The 18,406-nt window shown below is 54.0% G+C and overlaps 1 protein-coding gene and 1 pseudogene across 2 annotated transcripts in view; one reads left to right on the forward strand and one right to left on the reverse strand.

The window, feature by feature from the left end:
* LOC144273992 (uncharacterized) overlaps positions 1–18,406 on the forward strand; it is a 552,201-nt gene that overhangs the window by 121,317 nt on the left and 412,478 nt on the right. The window lies entirely within an intron of this gene.
* Positions 8,560–15,618, reverse strand: LOC144274774 (C-type lectin domain family 2 member D-like; annotated as a pseudogene). Its single transcript, XR_013347953.1, has 6 exons — positions 15,595–15,618; positions 13,811–14,067; positions 12,618–12,716; positions 11,290–11,480; positions 10,448–10,551; positions 8,560–8,814 (listed from the first exon to the last, which is right to left on the reverse strand). The product of XR_013347953.1 is annotated as a C-type lectin domain family 2 member D-like (transcript).

Genomic DNA, 18,406 nt, shown 5'->3' on the forward strand with positions numbered 1-18,406 from the left:
TCAGGGAGAAAGACGGTGTGGGGGGGGGCGTCAGGGAAAGGGGCAGTTTGAGGGGGCAGGACCTCGAGGAGAAGGGGTGGCACAGGGACTGGGCCACAGTTTGGCTGCCAGCAGCCCCCACACTTTTAGGAAGCTTTTGCCCATCCTGCCCTCGTCCCAAATACATTTGTTACAGTAAGAAAACTTTGAGCAACAAGGAGACTCAGAGACCCACAATATAACCACTAAAATCCTCAACCGCCCCTAGAGCAGGGTGAACAAAACTAAAATTTTTCCAAGTTTTTGATGAACCAAAAAGCTTTAAAAAAAAAAAAAAGATCCAGGAACATTTCAAGGGTTGTAACTTTTTGAATTTTTAAAATAAAACTGAAGGACATTTTTAAACAAAAAATTGTTTCAAGCTGAAAAATCAAAATGGTTTGTTTGGAAAGTGTCTAAACGAAATGCTTCGACTGTTTAAGAACTGGGGGGAAGGGCTGGATGTGAACAATTCAGCAGACCAGACATGAATTCGCAAACTGCTGAATTGGTATTTTTCACCTAAAAAAGGTTTAGATGAAAAGTTTTGCCGAGTCTAATCCCCACCATTGAGGGGCATCGTAAGAGTGATCAGCTCTTCTAGCTGGTTCCCCAGCCCAAGTCTGTCTCCATTTAATGGGTCCCTCGCCCCACTCCGGTTTAGGGTTGCCAATTTTAATTGGACGTATTCCTGAAGATTTTATCATATGACATAATCGTTAATTAAAAATTAATCTTTAATTCCTGCAGACTCCCAGTCATCCTGGAGAATTGGCAATGCTACTCCAGTTTCCTGGGCCACACCCGTGTCCCCACCTAATGGATCCCTTCCTCTGGGTTCCTGGGTGAAGCATCTGTCCACCATTAGCAGGTCTCCTTCCCCATTCTCCAGGGCTGGGTCTCGATTCCTGTTTCTGGTTCCCTGGGCCTGGGACTCGTCCCTGTCACACACTGCGGGGAGCTCAGATTCCTGAGAATCCTGCGGACTTCCAGGCTGCTGGGAGGAATGAGTCAGCAGCTTCCTGAAGATGAGTCGTGAGTAGGCAAACGCTTTCCCTCTACCTTTCCAAAACCCACATCTGTATAGTGAGACTAGCACCCCCACCACTGCCACCACTGCACGCACCATGAGACGATTCCAGGACGCTGGCTCTGAAACAAAAAAAGAGAGAGAAAGGCCCCATGAATAAGGGACTCCGTTAAATCATCCCACTGCTGCCATGAGGATCCCAGAAGATGAAGACGTTCCTGGGACACAGTAAGAGCTGAGCTGGGTCGCGTGCACATGGTCACCACTCAGAGCAGCGGGAATGAGATCTCCAGGCTCATTATCCCCATCGGCCAACGTGACGGAGGGAGAAAGGTGAGCCCGGCAAAGCAGCCCCTGTTCCAGAGTCTGGGAACTGTGATTTTTAAGATGCTCTGGGATGAGATCCCTCAAGTCTTAAGGTTAGAGGGGACTGTTAGGATCATCTACTCCAGCGTCTCCTGAAGCGTGGGGAAGGGCTAGCCATGGTGGGAAGGGTGGGGTTTGAAGATGTAGACAGGAAAATGGGGGGTGAGGTCGCTAACACATTGCTGACAGGTGAGGGGCACGATTGGTTTCTTTGCCTTGAGGAGGGGGCTCAGCTTTTAAAAGTTTTGGGAAGAATAATTTAGTCTGAGCCCTGGCATAACCCAGGCCAGAGAACGTCACCTACTGATTCCTGCACCCAGTCCAGTGATTTATGGCACTGACTTGGCATTGAGAGGGATTTTATCATACGCTGAAATCCAGCTGCAGAAGGGAAAGGGCATTAGAAGCTGAAAGACCTCAGAAGTGGCTCTGGTTTTCTACTCAAACTAACCACCCAGGGCTGATTTTCCCCAGCCCAGCACCTTGCAGTCATGCACCCTGCACCTAGTGAGTTCGGTGTGCAGGCAGGCTCCCAAATCCAGACAGTGGCTCTTCACATCCCCTTTCCCCTGGCGTCAGGGACTGCCCTGAGCGCCCATCCTGCAAACACTTACGCACCTGAGCCCTCCCACTGCGATCCAAGGCTACTCCTGCTGATGGAGTTAAACACGTGGCTAAAGCGTTTGCAGAGGTTCCAAAGAGCTGAGGCTCTGTGCAAAAGGAACATGACTTCAGTTATTCCAATCTTGGGTTGAGGAGATGCTCCTGCCCACCCCCCCCCCCTTCACAGCTGAGCCTCCCACCCAGTGGAATTCTCCAAGGAACTTCCCACTCCAAGAGACAGAGGTGCCTGAAGTGGCCATTAGCCTTTTAAGTCCCTTTGGGAATCCAGCCCTAACCCTTCATCGGGACAAGTCCTCAGCTCCCTGCAGCTGTCCCGTTACCCAGGTTGCACGGTGCAGGTTCTCTCTCACCCATCAGACTTTGTTTTTAAAGGAAAGCTGAGATGCAGGAGATCAAGGTGGTGCTTCCAATGAACAAGTACCAGGTCACCCACCCCATGAGATTCAGCCTCGTATGGTCCTTGCTCCAGACCCCCTAACTCTGTGGTTCTCAAGCAGGGGTACATGTATCCCTGGGGTACACAGAGCTCTTCCCAGGAGTATGTCAACTCATCTACTTCTTGGCCTAGTTTTACAACGGGCTACATAAAAAGCACTAGCGAAGTCAGTGCAAACTAAAATTTCAGACAGACACTGACTTGTTTACACTCTTCTATATGCTACACCCGGACATGTAAGTACAATACATGTGGAGAAAGAGGTGGTTAGGGACTATTTAGAAAAGCTGGACGTACACAAGTCCATGCAGCAGGACGAGTTGCATCCGAGAGTGCTAAAGGAACTAGCGGCTGTGATTGCAGAGCCATTGGCAATTATCTTTGAAAACTCGTGGCGAATGGGGGAAGTCCCGGATGACTGGAAAAAGGCTAATGTAGTGCCAATCTTTAAAAAAAGGAAGAAGGAGAATCCTGGGAACTACAGGCCAGTCAGCCTCACTTCTGTCCCCAGAAAAATCATGGAGCAGGACCTCAAAGAATCAATCCTGAAGCACTTAGAGGAGAGGAAAGTGATCAGGAACAGTCAGCATGGATTCACCAAGGGAAGGTCATGCCTGACTAATCTAATCACCTTCTATGATGAGATTACTGGTTCTGTGGATGAAGGGAAAGCAGTGGATGTATTGTTTCTTGACTTTAGTAAAGCTTTTGACACGGTCTCCCACAGTATTCTTGTCAGCAAGTTAAAGAAGTACAGGCTGGATGAATGCACTATAAGGTGGGTAGAAAGTTGGCTAGATTGTCGGGCTCAATGGGTAGTGATCAATGGCTCCATGTCTAGTTGGCAGCCGGTGTCAAGTGGAGTGCCCCAGGGGTCGGTCCTGGGGCCAGTTTTGTTCAATATCTTCATAAATGATCTGGAGGATGGTGTGGATTGCACTCTCAGCAAATTTGCAGATGATACTAAACTGGGAGGAGTGGTAGATACGCTGGAGGGCAGGGATAGGATACAGAGGGACCTAGACAAATTGGAGGATTGGGCCAAAAGAAATCTGATGAGGTTCAATAAGGATAAGTGCAGGGTCCTGCACTTAGGACGGAAGAACCCAATGCACAGCTAGACTAGGGACCGAATGGCTAGGCAGCAATTCTGCAGAAAAGGACCTAGGGGTGACAGTGGACGAGAAGCTGGATATGAGTCAGCAGTGTGCCCTTGTTGCCAAGAAGGCCAATGGCATTTTGGGATGTATAAGTAGGGGCATAGCAAGCAGATCGAGGGACGTGATCGTCCCCCTCTATTCGACATTGGTGAGGCCTCATCTGGAGTACTGTGTCCAGTTTTGGGCCCCACACTACAAGAAGGATATGGATAAATTGGAGAGAGTCCAGCGAAGGGCAACAAAAATGATTAGGGGTCTGGAACACATGACTTATGAGGAGAGGCTGAGGGAACTGGGATTGTTTAGTCTGCAGAAGAGAAGAATGAGGGGGGATTTGATAGCTGCTTTCAACTACCTGAGAGGTGGTTCCAGAGAGGATGGTTCTAGACTATTCTCAGTGGTAGAAGAGGACAGGACAAGGAGTAATGGTCTCAAGTTGCAGTGGGGGAGGTATAGGTTGGATATTAGGAAAAACTTTTTCACTAGGAGGGTGGTGAAACACTGGAATGCGTTGCCTAGGGAGGTGGTGGAATCTCCTTCCTTAGAAGTTTTTAAGGTCAGGCTTGACAAAGCCCTGGCTGGGATGATTTAATTGGGGATTGGTCCTGCTTTTGAGCAGGGGGTTGGACTAGATGACCTCCTGAGGTCCCTTCCAACCCTGATATTCTATGATTCTATGAATACTTATTTCCAATGGGTTTATTTTATAATTGTATGGTACAAATGAGAGTCAGCAATTTTTCAGCAATAGTGGCTGTGGCAAAATTTGTATTTTTACGTCTGATTTTCGAAGCAAGTCGTTTTTAAGTCAGGAGAAACTTGGGGTACGGAAGACAAATCAGACTCCTGAAAGGGGTGCAGTGGTCTGGAAAGGTTGAGAGCCACTGCCCTAACTCACCTTACAGCCTGGGACGTCTTCTCGACTCATGCTCTGCAGGGAAGTTGGAGATGAAGGAAAACACCAGAGCCCAGCTTCCCATTAACGGGAGGGGGAGAAAAGACTCATCCCTGGGCCTTTCCTTGTTACAGGGACCCACAGTGACACGAACTCTCTCTCACTCTGCAACTTCTCAGGCTCTGCTGATGGGAACAGCTGTGGGTGGATAAAAGGCAGCCAGGTTCTGTCTGAGACGTGTGCCGCGGATCTCAAATGGATCTGCCAAAAAGAAGCAGCCGTGATAGAAACAGTGCAACTGAGGATCCACATTTGTGTAGCTGTAATGTGAAGTACCCCCTGTTTAGTCTCCTGGGTAGGGCCCTACCAAATTCATCCATCCAGTTTGGTAAATTTCATGGTCATGAGATTTTTAAGTCTTTTAAATTTTACAGTTTTAGCTATTTCAATCTGAAACGTCACCCTGTTGTAACTGTGTGGATCCCATCCCAGAAGAGGATCATGGTGGGGGTCTCAAGGCTATTGGGGGAGGGGTGTCACGGTATTGCGACCCTGACTTCGGCACTGCTCCTGGCAGTGGTGCTACCTTCAGAGCTGGGCTCCCGGCCGGCAGCCATGGAGCTTTCTGCTGCTGGGGGAGGTTCCTGGCGGTGGCTCTGATCTGGCCCTGGGAGCAGCCCATGCAGGGGATGAGGTCCTGTTCCTCCCCAGCCCAGCCCGAACTTGCAGCTAGAGCCTGGCACACGGTAGGAGCCCCTGCCCAGGACACTCCCAGCCCTGCCCCTCCCCCGTTTCAGGGTCCAGCACTCAGAGGTTAAAAGGGCCTGGAGCTGGCGGGTGGCGGGGTTCCCTCCTGACCACCGCGCTTGGGGCAGTTGCCCACATCACCCACCCATAAGGTTGGCCCCTCCCCCCCCAACCTCCCACCCTCACGTCTGCACTGTTGCTGGCAGCAGCGCTGCCTTCAGAGCTGGGCACCAGACCAGCAGCTGCTGCTCTCTGGCCGCCCAGCTCTGAAGGCAGCGTAGACGTAAGGGGGGCAGTACTGGGACATATTCCCCCCCTCCCCCGCCGAGCCAGATTTCACAGGGGAGACCAGATTTCACAGGCTGAGATGCATTTTTCATGGTCATGAATTTGGTAAAGCCCTACTCACGGGGCGGGACTGGGGCTTTAGGCAGAGCAGAACTCTGGGCGGTGCTGGGACTCAGGTGCCCCGCGCAGTCACAGTTCCTCTCCTCGGTCCTCCTCACTGGGCTGGGGCCTTGGGGTGTCATTTTTAACTGCCCCAAACCTTCAGTAAGTTAATACCCTGCAATGCTTCCCAGGGTACCCAGGGCTGGGAGGCACCTCGCCACCACCTGCCCTTTGCCTGAGGGAGCCTTGTCTCTGCCTGCCAGGGGTCAGCTCCCCAACTCCACTGGCCACACGCACTCGCTGCTGGGCCTGCCGTCACTGCAGGGTAGCAATAGGCCCACTCTGCCCTCAAGCCCTCTGAGCATCTGTCTGGAGCGAACAGTCCCTGGTCCCCTGGGCACTGGCAGGATTCACAGATTCACTATTTCCAAAGGAACAGTAACATCCTCGGCCCCAGCTTACCAGGTCCAGCTCCGATCACTGCTCCACTTAACACACAGCGCTGCCATAGGCTCACAGCGAAATCACCCCTCAGTTCAACAAAGCCAAGAGTCAAGTGGAAGTGTTGGAAACAAATGGTTACATATAACAAAGTCATAACATGTGTTCTAGAGCCTAGACCGAACTAATAAGGTATTCTCCTGTCTAACCAAGTACAGCTCACCCGAAATCCTTGCAGCACTTCACAGCCAGGCAGGCTCGGACCCTTCTTTCATGAGACACGTGTATGGTCAGTTTGTCTCCGAGGGGAAGGATCCAGTATGTCTCTGCACACCGAGAGAGATCAGACCGATCCTTTGTCTTTATGCTTCAACACCACAGATGGACACACACACAGCCCCCTGCTCTTAGTTTCTTCCTGTAGATTTCCCTTTTTTGTCGATTTTGCCATCTAATTTTGCACCTGGCTCAGTGCGCAAAGAGACATCCTACATCAGGCACACAATACACAGATGGCCAGGCAGGGAGGTAACCTCAGTTGCCTCCTGTCTGAAAGGAGCATCTGGGGTACATCACCTCCCGTGACCTGCCCTAACTCCAAGACCTTAAGGGCATCATTGTCCGTCTAGAGACACAGCTCCTTACATAGTATCCGCACAGAGGTCTTGCTCCGATTATGGTGACCATTGGGCTACTGGCCCTTGATACAGACCTCACATGCCCCCTTTGGTGAACTATTCCGTAGACCACTGGTTCTCAACCAGGGGAACATGTACTCCTGGCCGTATGCAGACGTCTTCCCGGGGATACATCAACTCATCCAGATATTTACCGAGTTTTAAAACAGGCTACATAAAAAGCACTAGCGAAGTCAGTACAAACTAAAATTTCAGATAGTGACTTGTTTACACTGCTCTATCCCCTATACACTGAAATGTAAGTACAATATTTGTATTTCCATTGATTTATTTTATGATATGGTAACAATGAGAACATCAGCCATTTTTCAGTAATAGTGGCTGTGACGATTCTGTATTTTTTATGTCTGATTTTGTAAGTGAGTAGTTTTTAAGTGAGGTGAAACGGAGTTTCACTTTTTAAGTGAGGTGACAAATCAGACTCCTGCAAGAGGTACAGTCATCTGGAAAGGTTTAAAACTACCGATGTAAAGATCAGACCCAGGGGATTCCTGTAAAACCTTCTGTGCTGCCTGCCACTTGGCACCAAGGGGTCCCTGGGTCACACACATCTTTCCCCCAAACTCCATCTCTGCGCAGGCTCAGCTCCTCTCTCCTGCAAGGACAGAACTGGAGCCAAGGCCGTGCAATAGCGCTGTCTGCAGTGTCTTGAGAGAGTGCGCGCCAACCTCAGGGCAGACTGCTGGAAACCAGGGCACAAATCCAAACTTCTAGACCTAGATTTCACCAACCAAACATGCAGGGTAACCTCCTCTGGCATCCTAACAGCCTAGCCATGCAGTCCCCTTGGGTACTCCGATCTGTCTCGCAACCCAGGTGAGCCTGCCTTTGAGAGACAGACGGTCTCTTACACTCAGAATCACAACAGTATTCAGGTTACTCCCAGTCCCACAGGTCCAGGCACCCCAGGTGAACTGCACCTTAGACATCACACCAAAGACCGCGCATGTAGCCAGTCTTATTATATGACACTTTATTAAAAAGGAAATAAGAATTATTTACAAGGCTAAAGCAGGTGAACATACATACACAACTAAGCTACAAAGTTTCAAAAGGTAACAGAAGCATCTATAGCAGACATGGGGACTTTGGCATGACCTGCCACCTGGTCTGTCTGTGTCACACCTACCCCCTCCCTGCCCTTTTCAAACCCACTGGGCTCCAGGAAGGGAGAGAACAGACATTTCTCCTCTTACTCCTACGTTCCAGGCCCTAGGTATCCCACGAGGAGTGTAACAGGGGTCCTACTCCCTTGGCAGGTGCAGCGCTCTTAAAACTAAAAATGGAAAATTAAAACCAGTTTAAAACGTTCATTCTTTCATCCAAAGCAATATCTGGCAACAAAAACCAGGAACTGGTGTGTAAACCTGCAAACTTCAAAATCAACTGGGTTTTCAAAACACCCCAAAAACTGACCCATAATAAAGTCTTGTTAAAAAGTTCCTTGGGGTGGGGAGGGAATGGAGAACATCCCCCCTCAGCTCTATTCCAGACCATAAAATGGGAATGATGAATATTTTTAAAAGATTCCATAGGTAATTTTCTAGAATAAAAAGCTTCTGTTGGGGAATGTCAGGGCAGTGAAAGCTGAGGCTGGTGCCTTGGCTCAGTTAGGCAGAGTTCCTGGTCCAGCTGAGGTAGGTTAGAAAGGCTGGATTTGAGCCGTTCCACTGGCAGAAAAAGAGACGGCACGGGTGGGGGGACAAGATGTGCAAATAGCATCTCTGGTTTTCACCTGAGTCCACAGTGCTTTGCCCAGTGATGCGCAGAGCATGCCCCGATATTCCGGAATTGCTCAGATGTGATCTTGTAAAGAGATCAGTCCAGCTTTTCCGGGACTAATTCCACAGTGCTCTCCTTACGAGCCCCCTATCACGGCAGCCTCCTGTGCCTCTGTAAATGCATTGGGTTTGGTGCAGATCCAGGGTATCTCACTGGTGTATCGCAAGCTGCTGACCGCACTCAGATCGTTCAGATACGCGCAGTCTCCTCCTCCTCCTATTGGAAACCTGCAAGAGAGAAGCCAGGGAGCTGGTGTCAGGTAGGAGTTGGACATTTCCCATCAGTCACAGGCAGGGAGAGACGCTCTCGCACAGTGCAGGGAGCTGCTGCACTCACAGCCCATCACGATTCCGCTTCCTGCACCTGCCACAGGCCCCAGCTAGAAAGCGGGCAGTGGGGCAGCAAGGCCAGGAAAGTTCTCATATCAACTGACCTCCATGGAGCATTTATGCTGGGAGGGTATTAACCCAGTTCCTACTCCCTCCCCGAGCCCCGCACACCCAGCTGGGTCTGGATGGGCCCCTGCAGGCCCAACCCACCCAAACTGCCCCGGGCGCAGGTTCCAGGTGACTCTCAGCGTGGCAAGGAGCAGCAGTAACTCCGCACAGAAGAGCTGGGTCCAGGGCTCCCTGGACAGTTTACATCAGCTCTCAGGCCAGAGGCCTGTCAGGACAGGCTGTATTGCAGGGGGCTGCTGGAGTGAAATGCCAGCAGCACAAACCCAGCGGCCATGGGGTGACCCCAGCCACTCACACAGAGCTTCCCGTGAGAGCTGGAGGCCAGCGCTTCCCACCTGGGAACAGGGTGGGATCCAGGCCCACAGGCAAATCCTCCCCCATGGTCCCATCCTGGCTACTCACAGTAGTCATGTGCTGGGCTGGGAGGAGGCCCAGCACTACTCTTTGGGCAGGCCAGGATCTCCCTGCCCTCAGGCCACCAGCCTCTGGCTCGGGGTGAGATCTGTCCCAGAGAAGGGAGAGCCCAGCTCACAGCCACCTGAGCAGATGGCTGTGGGTGGCTCCCCCACCAGCATCACCCCAGATGAGCTCTGAGGGGATGGCAATGATGCACCCAGAGCCTTCTGCTGGGGTGGGCGCCCGCAGGGTGGCAGATTTCAGGGTTAACACCCCACTGAGATGCCTGTTTACCCAGTTTGGGTAAATTGGCGTCACAATAGCCATCACGGATGGCGTCTAAAAATCGCATCTCTGCATCCCATCCAGAGGGGACATGTTCCCAGACAATATGGGGATAATTGAAAACCCCCATTATTATTCGGTTTTCTGCTTTTGTAGCCTCTCTAATCTCTGAATTTCACAGTCCCCATCCTGGTCAGTAGTATACTCCTCCTGCTAGATTCTTATTCTTCAAGTGTGGAATTTCTATTCTGAGAGATGCTAGGATACAGTTGGATTTGTTTAAGATTTTTACTCTAATTTACTCTATACTTTCCTGGACATGTAGTGCCACTCCCTGGCCAGTGTGACGTACTCTGCCGTTCTTTCAGTGCTGATGGTCCAGGGTCAAACCCTGCTATCGGCTCAGCTGGGGTTTGGTTATTTGATCACACCCACATCCCACTGAAATCCCTCTTGGGATGTCGTCTGGGCCATCTCTACTGTACCCCCGTTCTCATGGCAGCCCCAGGCACTCAGCGTTTGTGACTATCAGGCGTCTTTAACGCAGATGGCCCCACTAAAGCCAGACAGATCTGAAAGCTTTGGCCAGTCTCCCAGCAGACAACACTTGCTTCCACCCATCACTAATACGCAGAGTACATAGCACTGACTGGTGAGTCGGCTGAACTCGGTATCTCAGACACCAGGGACCCAAAGCCCAGGCAATTCACAGAGGACTTACAGGTTGTTGAATTTGGTGCCATTGGCCCATTTCCAGAGCTGCCCAAGGTCCCTCCGGAGGCCAATCCAGTGGTCAAATCTGCCTTTATAGCGCAGCAGGAAAGTCTAAAAACAGCAGAGGGAGAGGTGGGTTCAGAGCACAGGCTATGTGCACCAGAGACTCACAGGGATACACTGATGGGCTCTGTTTTCAGGGAACGGCTGGGGATTTTTGCCTCCCTCTTGCCCAGCTCTGGGTAATTCAGTATTAACTTTCCCATCCCAAACCCAGGTCCCCCTCACATCAATCCGCCCAGGGCTGGAGCAGCTCTTGGGTCTAAGCTGCCCCCACACCTCTCCATAGAAGGCCACATTCTGTGTCAAAGCCTCGCCTTACAGAACAACTGAGCTCCCCTCCCCATCACAGGGGAAGGGGAAGGGGAAGGAAAGAGCCAAGCTGAGCTCAATAAGGGATGCTGGGAAGGGCCAGGGATGAGAGAAGAGCCACCAAATCCTCAGTCAGAAGGGGCCAGGGCTAAGAGGAGCCCCCCCATCCTCATCTGGCTACCCAAGAGCACTGGCTCTTCAAGTCAATCTGGGATCTCAGTACCCCTTTGGCCCCATGCCACCCAGAAGACACTCAAGGCAGCCTAGCCCGAGAGAGGGGCGGTCTCCTTTTGAGAGGGCTGACAGTGAGTGATCCCTGCAATCAGACACGGACACTAGAGGTGCCCCGGGCCAGCCAGCAAGGCCTGGCATTCAGCAGCTGGAAGCTCATTTACTCAGAGCTGCTCCTCGAGCCCAGGTTCTCCTGCAGCAGCTGCTGAGCCAAGACCAGAACGTTGCAATTCGAGCATCTCTCACCATTTCCTGCTCACTGTTGATCTCAGCCAGGGAGGCACTGAGCACAGAGCAGTGGGTCAGGCTGCAGGTCCAGTTCCTTTCGGCCTCAGAGAAATAGTATCATTTCCCTCGGTATCCGATCCAGCCGTCTGGGCATGCGGGGCCAGCAACGGGCCCCGGTTCAGCTGACGGACACTTAGGTCTCCACACTGAGAATGAGACAGCGACACGTGGTGTGAGCGAGACCCGCCACCTGCCAACGAGGAGAACAGGGGGAGATCAGCCCCTGCGCCCCAGGCTTCTGAGACACCTCGAACCAGGGTGGGTACTGAAAGGCCGTGAGGGAGCCAGGAGGACTCTGGGAATCCAGCCCCAGAGGGGGGTTATCTGACTCTGCTCTCACTCTCTTGGGTTCGCATTCAACAGGGATGCAGCTGACAAACTGCTCATGCCATGAAGCCCAGGACAGAGAGCTGGGCCCAAGCTCAGCGTTACAACACGAAGTGGGCAGAGAGCTGCAGAGGGAGGGGACAGTTACCAGGGGGCCAGCAGGGGGGCAATAATTAATGGGTAGGAGATTAACTTCAACATGATTTGCCAGCTCTAGTACCCCAAGGAGTTCTGCTAGCCTGGACTGCTGCCCCCTCCCCCTGCTCTGCGCTTTGCTTCCCTGAAGAGGCAGTTTGAGATGAAGACGGGAACAAACTCCCTTCCCTTCAGGAGACCGAACGCCCGCTGCCCGGCTTCTCCAGCGCAGCCAGCCAGGTTCATGGTCACCATAAGCAGCTGCCATCTGCGCTCGCACACGCTGTCTGTGCAGGCGGGGACGTCAATAGCGCGACGAGACCCTGCCCTGCAGAGGTCACCAATGGGTGGGTTTCACGCTGCGTTAAGGGAGGTGTCCGTACTGCGTTCCACGGCTCCTTTCAGTGACACGCCAGCACCTGCCCAGCACTGGGCACCACCCGGGGATGCAGGAAGGCCAGGCTGGCACCTCAGGGCGACACGCTGCAGGCAGAGGGCCCAGCTCATTGCTGCCCTGCACTGTCAATCACCCCCACTCTGCATGGGTATCAGTGACCGTGCCTGGGGCCCGGCAACAGTGACTTGGACCCAGAGTGCTCAGAGATGGGCTGCAGGGAGCTAATGTCAGTCCCGACACAGAGAGTGCCTAGGTGCAGGGGTCTGGGAGGGAGCAGGAGGAGGGTCTTGGAGGAACATCCCCCAGGAATCCTCTGTCCCAGGGGCAGAAGCCAGACAGGCCAGGAGGAGAGACTGAGTGTGGTGGCTCCAGGGGGAATGGGATGTGCAGAGAGGGGGAAGGGAAGGGAAGGGCGAGAACTCATCTGCCAGGAGAATGATAAGAACTAAGAACATGATTGCGAGGGCGACTGCGAGCACAATTGTACATGTCTTGTAGTTACATTTCCTGCACTTACGACGAGGGTCTGAAACAGAAAGACCCTTCTGGCAGGGCCGCAAGGACACGTCTCCCCGACAGCCCCAGGGCTGGAGCTGCCTTAGAACAGTGGTTCTCACCCACCGGTTCATGTACCCCTGGGGGTAAGCGGAGCTCTTCCACGGGGCACATCAACTCATTGAGAGATTTGCCTCGTGTTACGACAGGCTACATAAAAAGCACTAAGTCAGTACAAGCTAAAATTTCCTACAGACAATGACTCGTTTATACTGCTTGATAGACTATACACGGAAAGGTACAGCGTTGATAGTCCAATTGATCTATTTCATAATTAAATACGCAACAATGAGAGAGTCAGCAATTTTTCAGGAATAGTGGCTGTGACATGTTTGTATTTCTATGTCCGATTTTGGAAGCAAGTTGTTTTTAAGTGAGATGAAACTTAGGAGAGTGCAAGACAAATCAGCCTCCTGACAGGGCGACAGTCCTCTGGAAAGGCTGAGAGCCACTGGACTCGAGCATGCACCGTTCTGTCGATTGCTCCTTCCCTCAGACGCTCTGGGAGAGGAGCCCGGAGGGCCTGCCAGGCTGGGGCTGGCCCCTCCTTCCCCTCAGCCCAGTGCCCTCCCCTGGGCACTCCCAGCCAGGCTGCCAGGAGGCCTGGTGAGCTCAGGGGCACAGAGATAAGGACCTGCATGTCCTGGTGGCAGTTGCTCCAACTGCCCCCCCACCATCCCCACCCCCATTCTGCCCCCTGCCGAGCGCTGGCTGGGCCCACACTGCCGAGTGCCCCTGTCCCCGCACACTGGGGTCTCACACTGGCCAGACACAGCAGAAGGAGGGAGAACGAACCAGGCAGAGATGGGCCAGGGCTGTCACAGGGGGTCTGACACACCCAGCCCAGGAGGGCCCTGCACAGTCCCACGACCTCCGCTGTGTGCGCCAGACAGCAGCTGTGAGCCAGGGATCGGTGCCCTGAGAGCCCCTGGGGGTGATCCAGTCCCTGCTACCCACAGACGGGGCGTTGCTGGGCACTGGCTGCTGCCATTGAGAGCCTGGCCCCATGTGGGGAAGCCTCAGTGTCTCTCTCCAGCCTGTTCCCAGGCAGCGACACCCCATTACCTGGCTCTCCTCCAGTCTCCAGGTCTCCATTGCCCTCAACAGGCCACTCCTGCAGTGGCTCTTCGCTCCCAGCAGGTCCAGCTGCTGGCCCCATCGTCTCTCTCAGCGACACTCGGGCTGCACACGCTGCTGGAGGCGCTGGGCTGGGGTAGGCTCCTCTCTGTGACTGGGTCCGATTCAGCAGCAGCGAAGCCGAGCTGGGGCGGGGGTCCTGGCCCTGCTTCCCGCCACACCCTGCTCTGGACTCTCCAGCCGATCTGAAAGTCGAGACGGACCCAGCAGGACAGGTCAGTGGGGCGGGGGGGGGAGGGGCGCGATTTGTGGTTTCTCGTTCCCTGCCCAGCAGCCCAACCCCCAGCCAGAGGCTGTGCCATGATGATTGAACCCCCTTAAACGCCATGGCCACTCCATCCCCCAGGGCTTCAGAGACCTGATCTGCTGAGGACCCCACCTGCCAGGCACCACCCACGCGTGGCAGGCACCCAGCTGGGGTTGACAGGAGGGAAAAACCCTCCCTCCCCACACATACCTCTCGCAATCAAGAGCAAGTCGAGAATCCTAACAGGAGTGGGGAGTTGGCGGGCGGGGGGAGAGAACCAGGATGGAATGAGTAAAATCAAGGCAATTAAATCACCAAGTCCAACGCCTCAATTTAAATAATCAATTTTAATCAACTTATCGATTCACACTTCAGTAATTTTCTAAGGCCAAGTGCCCACTCAGTGGGTGACAGAACCATTAAAACTTCATGTCCAAAACTTCCCCCACAGGGTGGGAGGAGGGGCGGGGAAATTGTGTGAGTGGCCCTTTCCTTCCCCCTTTTTCATTGGGAACGCAGGGAAGGGGAGGATGCCCGTGGGAAGCCCGGCCTGGGGCCCCCAAGGTTGGGGGCACAGGGAGCAACAGTGCGCTGATGCCCCCCCCCCCCCACTGGCTTGGGACCATGGGAGGGGAAGGGCCCAGGTAGCTCCATGCTGCACACAGGTGCCCCATCCCCAGCGAGCAGACCGAGGCGTGGGGAGAGCCACCAGACACCTAAGAGAGGCCCTGCCCCCAGAGGAGAAGGAAGGGGGGAAAATGAGAGCCCCCCCCACCAGCCCAGAGAGGAGAAGAAGGGAAGGGAGAGGAGGCACCCCCCCCCCGGAGCCCGGACAGGGGGAGGGGACAGGGGGGCGCGCCCTGTCACAGAGTGTGGGGGAGTCCAGGCCCTGCACCCCTCTTCCTGGGATTCACTGAGACTCTCAGCCAGCCAGTAAAACAGAAGGTTTATTGGACAACAGGAACACAGTCCAAAACAGAGCTTGAGGGGACACCCAGGACCCCTCAGTCAAGTCCTTCTGGGGGAGCAGGGAGCTTGGACCCCAGCCCTGGGGTTCCCTGTGTTCCTCCACCCAGCCCCAAACTGAACTAAACCCCCCCAGCCGGCTCCCTCCTGCAGCCTCTGTCCACATTCCCGGGCAGAGGTGTCACCTCCCCCTCCCCCTGCTAGCTCAGGTGACAGGCTCTCAGGTCTCCCATCCCCAGGGCACATTCCCAGGTCAACACTCCCCCCTCCCTGCTGCCTCACATCCTCACAGGCCTCCCCCCCGAGCCCAGATGAGGGGGGCGCGCCGCCTCCCGCCCGCCCCCCGGAGCCCAGACAGGGGGAAACTTCCCCAGAGTCATAGAATCACAGAATATCAGGGTTGGAAGGGACCCCTGAAGGTCATCTAGTCCAACCCCCTGCTCGAAGCAGGACCAATTCCCAGTTAAATCATCCCAGCCACGGCTTTGTCAAGCCTGACCTTAAAAACTTCCAAGGAAGGAGATTCCACCACCTCCCTGGCTTCACAGGGAGCTGTCCTGCCTGGCTTCACAGGGAGCAGTTCCAGAGCATCGCCCAGGGACTCCGGGACACCCCCCCAGCCCGGAAAGACAGGGGGGAGGGGGAGATTCCAGCCCCTGCCCCCCCTGTGTCCGGGCGCTCCCCCGACGAGCCCGGCGCGGGTGGCACGTTTCTCACCAGCTCAGCAGCGACCGTCACCGTCCGGAGCCTCCCCAGCCTCTGCGACCGCCCCCCGGCTGCGCTTTAAACCTCGCGCTGACTCCGCCCCCGCCCCGCCCCGCCCCGCCCCGTCCTGCCATAAAACATTTGAACATTTTGACCCCTGACTTCACTTGCTGACCCGCTTCCGCCCTCAGCAAAGGCTCGAGGGGGAGGGTCCTCCGGCCTGTCCGGAACCCAGCGCCCCGCCCGCTGGCTGGCTCGGACAGTCCAAAATGACGTGCCTGGTTCTCAGACTTGTCCCAGCTGCTGGGGATCAGCTCTCACAGCGGGGCGCCCCCCCGGCTTTCTCCGGGAGAAGCCCCCCCCGCCCCCCCCAGCTGCCTGCTGCCGGGTTCCCGATCCCTTCCCTCCAAGCAGCCGGGACTGGCCGCTCCCGGAGGCAGAAGACCCCGGGCTGGCCGGACCGAGTCAGACGCGGGACGGTTGTGCCCGAGGGGAGAGCGATAGTAATCCTGAACTTCAGCGAGTAGGAGCCAAGATAGCAATAAACAGGGTCCCACGTCATCGGGGTTGTAGTTGGGTTTGTAACCTCCCCCGCCCCGCCCGCTCCTCCACCCCCAGACAGATTTATTCCCTCTCCCTGGGGGCAGAACTTTATCTCCATGTGCCCAGCTCTTCTCTCCTGCCCACAGACCCCCCATCTCCACTGGTCTCACTGCAGAGCAGGTTGGTTCCTTGCTGGTTTGCCTCCCCCTCTGACTGTGGGCTGCTAAAGTGATCTCGGTTGGGCTGACAGCAAAGGGGGGGGGGCTCAGGCAGTGGGGGGGGGGGGGGCGGGTTGGATCTTAGTCCCAAGAGCTCCAATCTCCAGCTAGAGAAAGTTCCGCCGGGCAGGTGGGTGCTGACCCCCCTCTGCCCGCGCCCCGCTCCACCCCCGCCCCCTTTCCAACCCCTTCCCCAAAGTCTCCGCTTCAACTCCGCCCCCTCCCTGCCCCTATTCCGACTCCTTCCCCAAATCCCTGCCCCGGCACCTGAGCGCCCCACAGTCCCGCTCCTCCCCCTCCCTCCCAGCGCTTGCTACAGCGGTTTGGGGAGGGCAGAGAAGGGGCCGCTGGGAGGGGGAGGAGTGGAGGCGGTTGGGTGCGGGGGCGGGGAGCTTGGTTGCCAGTGGGTGCAGAGCACCCACTAATTTTTCCCCAACGGTGCTCCAGCCCCGGAGCACCCATGGGTGGGCCCAAACCTGCCCCCCGAAATCAAGAGATTAGCTTAAAAATCAGCAAGGTATTAAACAAGGATGCAGCCTGTTTCTCTCCTGTCTGGTTTTACAACCTGTGGGCACGTTTTCAGGCCTTTCTCCATGACGCTGAGGGCTACAAACTTCCTTTAATTTTTAAACCAAAGCTGAGATTCTCCCCCACTCACTTGTCTCTAGGAGCTGGGACTCCACATAAAACATGAAATATCCTCCGAGTTAGTGCTCTGGTCTGCAGGTCACCTGAGGATCAGCCCCCCCAGCACCTCCCCTCTGCCTGTGATCAGCTGTTCACCGGTGTGCAGGAGGTGCTGAGGGGGGAGGACGGGGCAAGCCTGGGGAGGGCGGGGTTGGGAAGAGGCGGGGCCTGAGGCAGAGCAGGGGTCAAGCCCCCTCCCCCCCCCCCCACGAAATCAGTGCCTCGGTTAAAGAGACACTCACGTCCAGCTCTGGCAGAAGCAGGGTGGCTTTGGGGGCATGACCATATGACTCAAAGGGTTGCCAGCTTTTATCTCTGGCACCAATAGCCCAAAGTTACTAGCCCAATCTATTGATGGAAACAGGGTGTTTTTTAAGCAACACTTTGGTCTATTTAACTGCAGCCAGGCTGTTCTGGTTGCCAGCGCTTGTCCCTCGCTCGTTTCCAGCAGGGAGCAAGGGGACTGGACTAGGAACTGTGCTACAGAGAAAGGAGAGGGGAGTGTAATTGTTTGAATTAAGCGTCAAAGCCCAAGCAGATGGTGGAGAGACAGGTGGGCAAAGGACAGAGCCGAATAAATAAGGTGACAGAACAAATAAAAGTGTATTTTTACACCTCAAAATAAAGAAATACATTCGTCTTAAAAGCATCTGGTTCAAAACCCTGGGTTTTCTACAACACAATCCCTTGCTTTCCAGTTTCAAAAATCATCAGAAGAATAGATACGTCTGATATGTAGCAATACTGCACAGACGTACAAATCACAGTGCATTCAGATCCCAATGCCAGGTTTTAATGCCCCTGCTAGGATATATCTTTTAAAACAACGAAGACTGTTAACAGTGTGGCCTCTAGTAGAGCTGGTCAAAATACAAAAAGCCATTTTCATGCACAGTGACAAAGTTGTTTTCATTTCAATGTGTTTGAAACAAACCCACTTTTCTTCATTTTTGTTCGAATGTTTAATCCAAAACAGTTATTTATTTTGTTTGCCAAAATCCACTTTTTCAGCAAACCAGTATTTTTGCTCTGCGTTTTGGAAATTATCAAAAAGTATTAAAATATTTATTTTTGGCAAACAAACAAAAAGGTCAACAACTGTGCATGAAAAATCTCACTGTTGGAAAAAAAAGCTTTTTATTGAAAAAACCATTGAAA

Source organism: Eretmochelys imbricata, chromosome 14 (assembly GCF_965152235.1).
Source record: "Eretmochelys imbricata isolate rEreImb1 chromosome 14, rEreImb1.hap1, whole genome shotgun sequence".
Lineage (NCBI taxonomy): Eukaryota > Metazoa > Chordata > Testudines > Cheloniidae > Eretmochelys > Eretmochelys imbricata.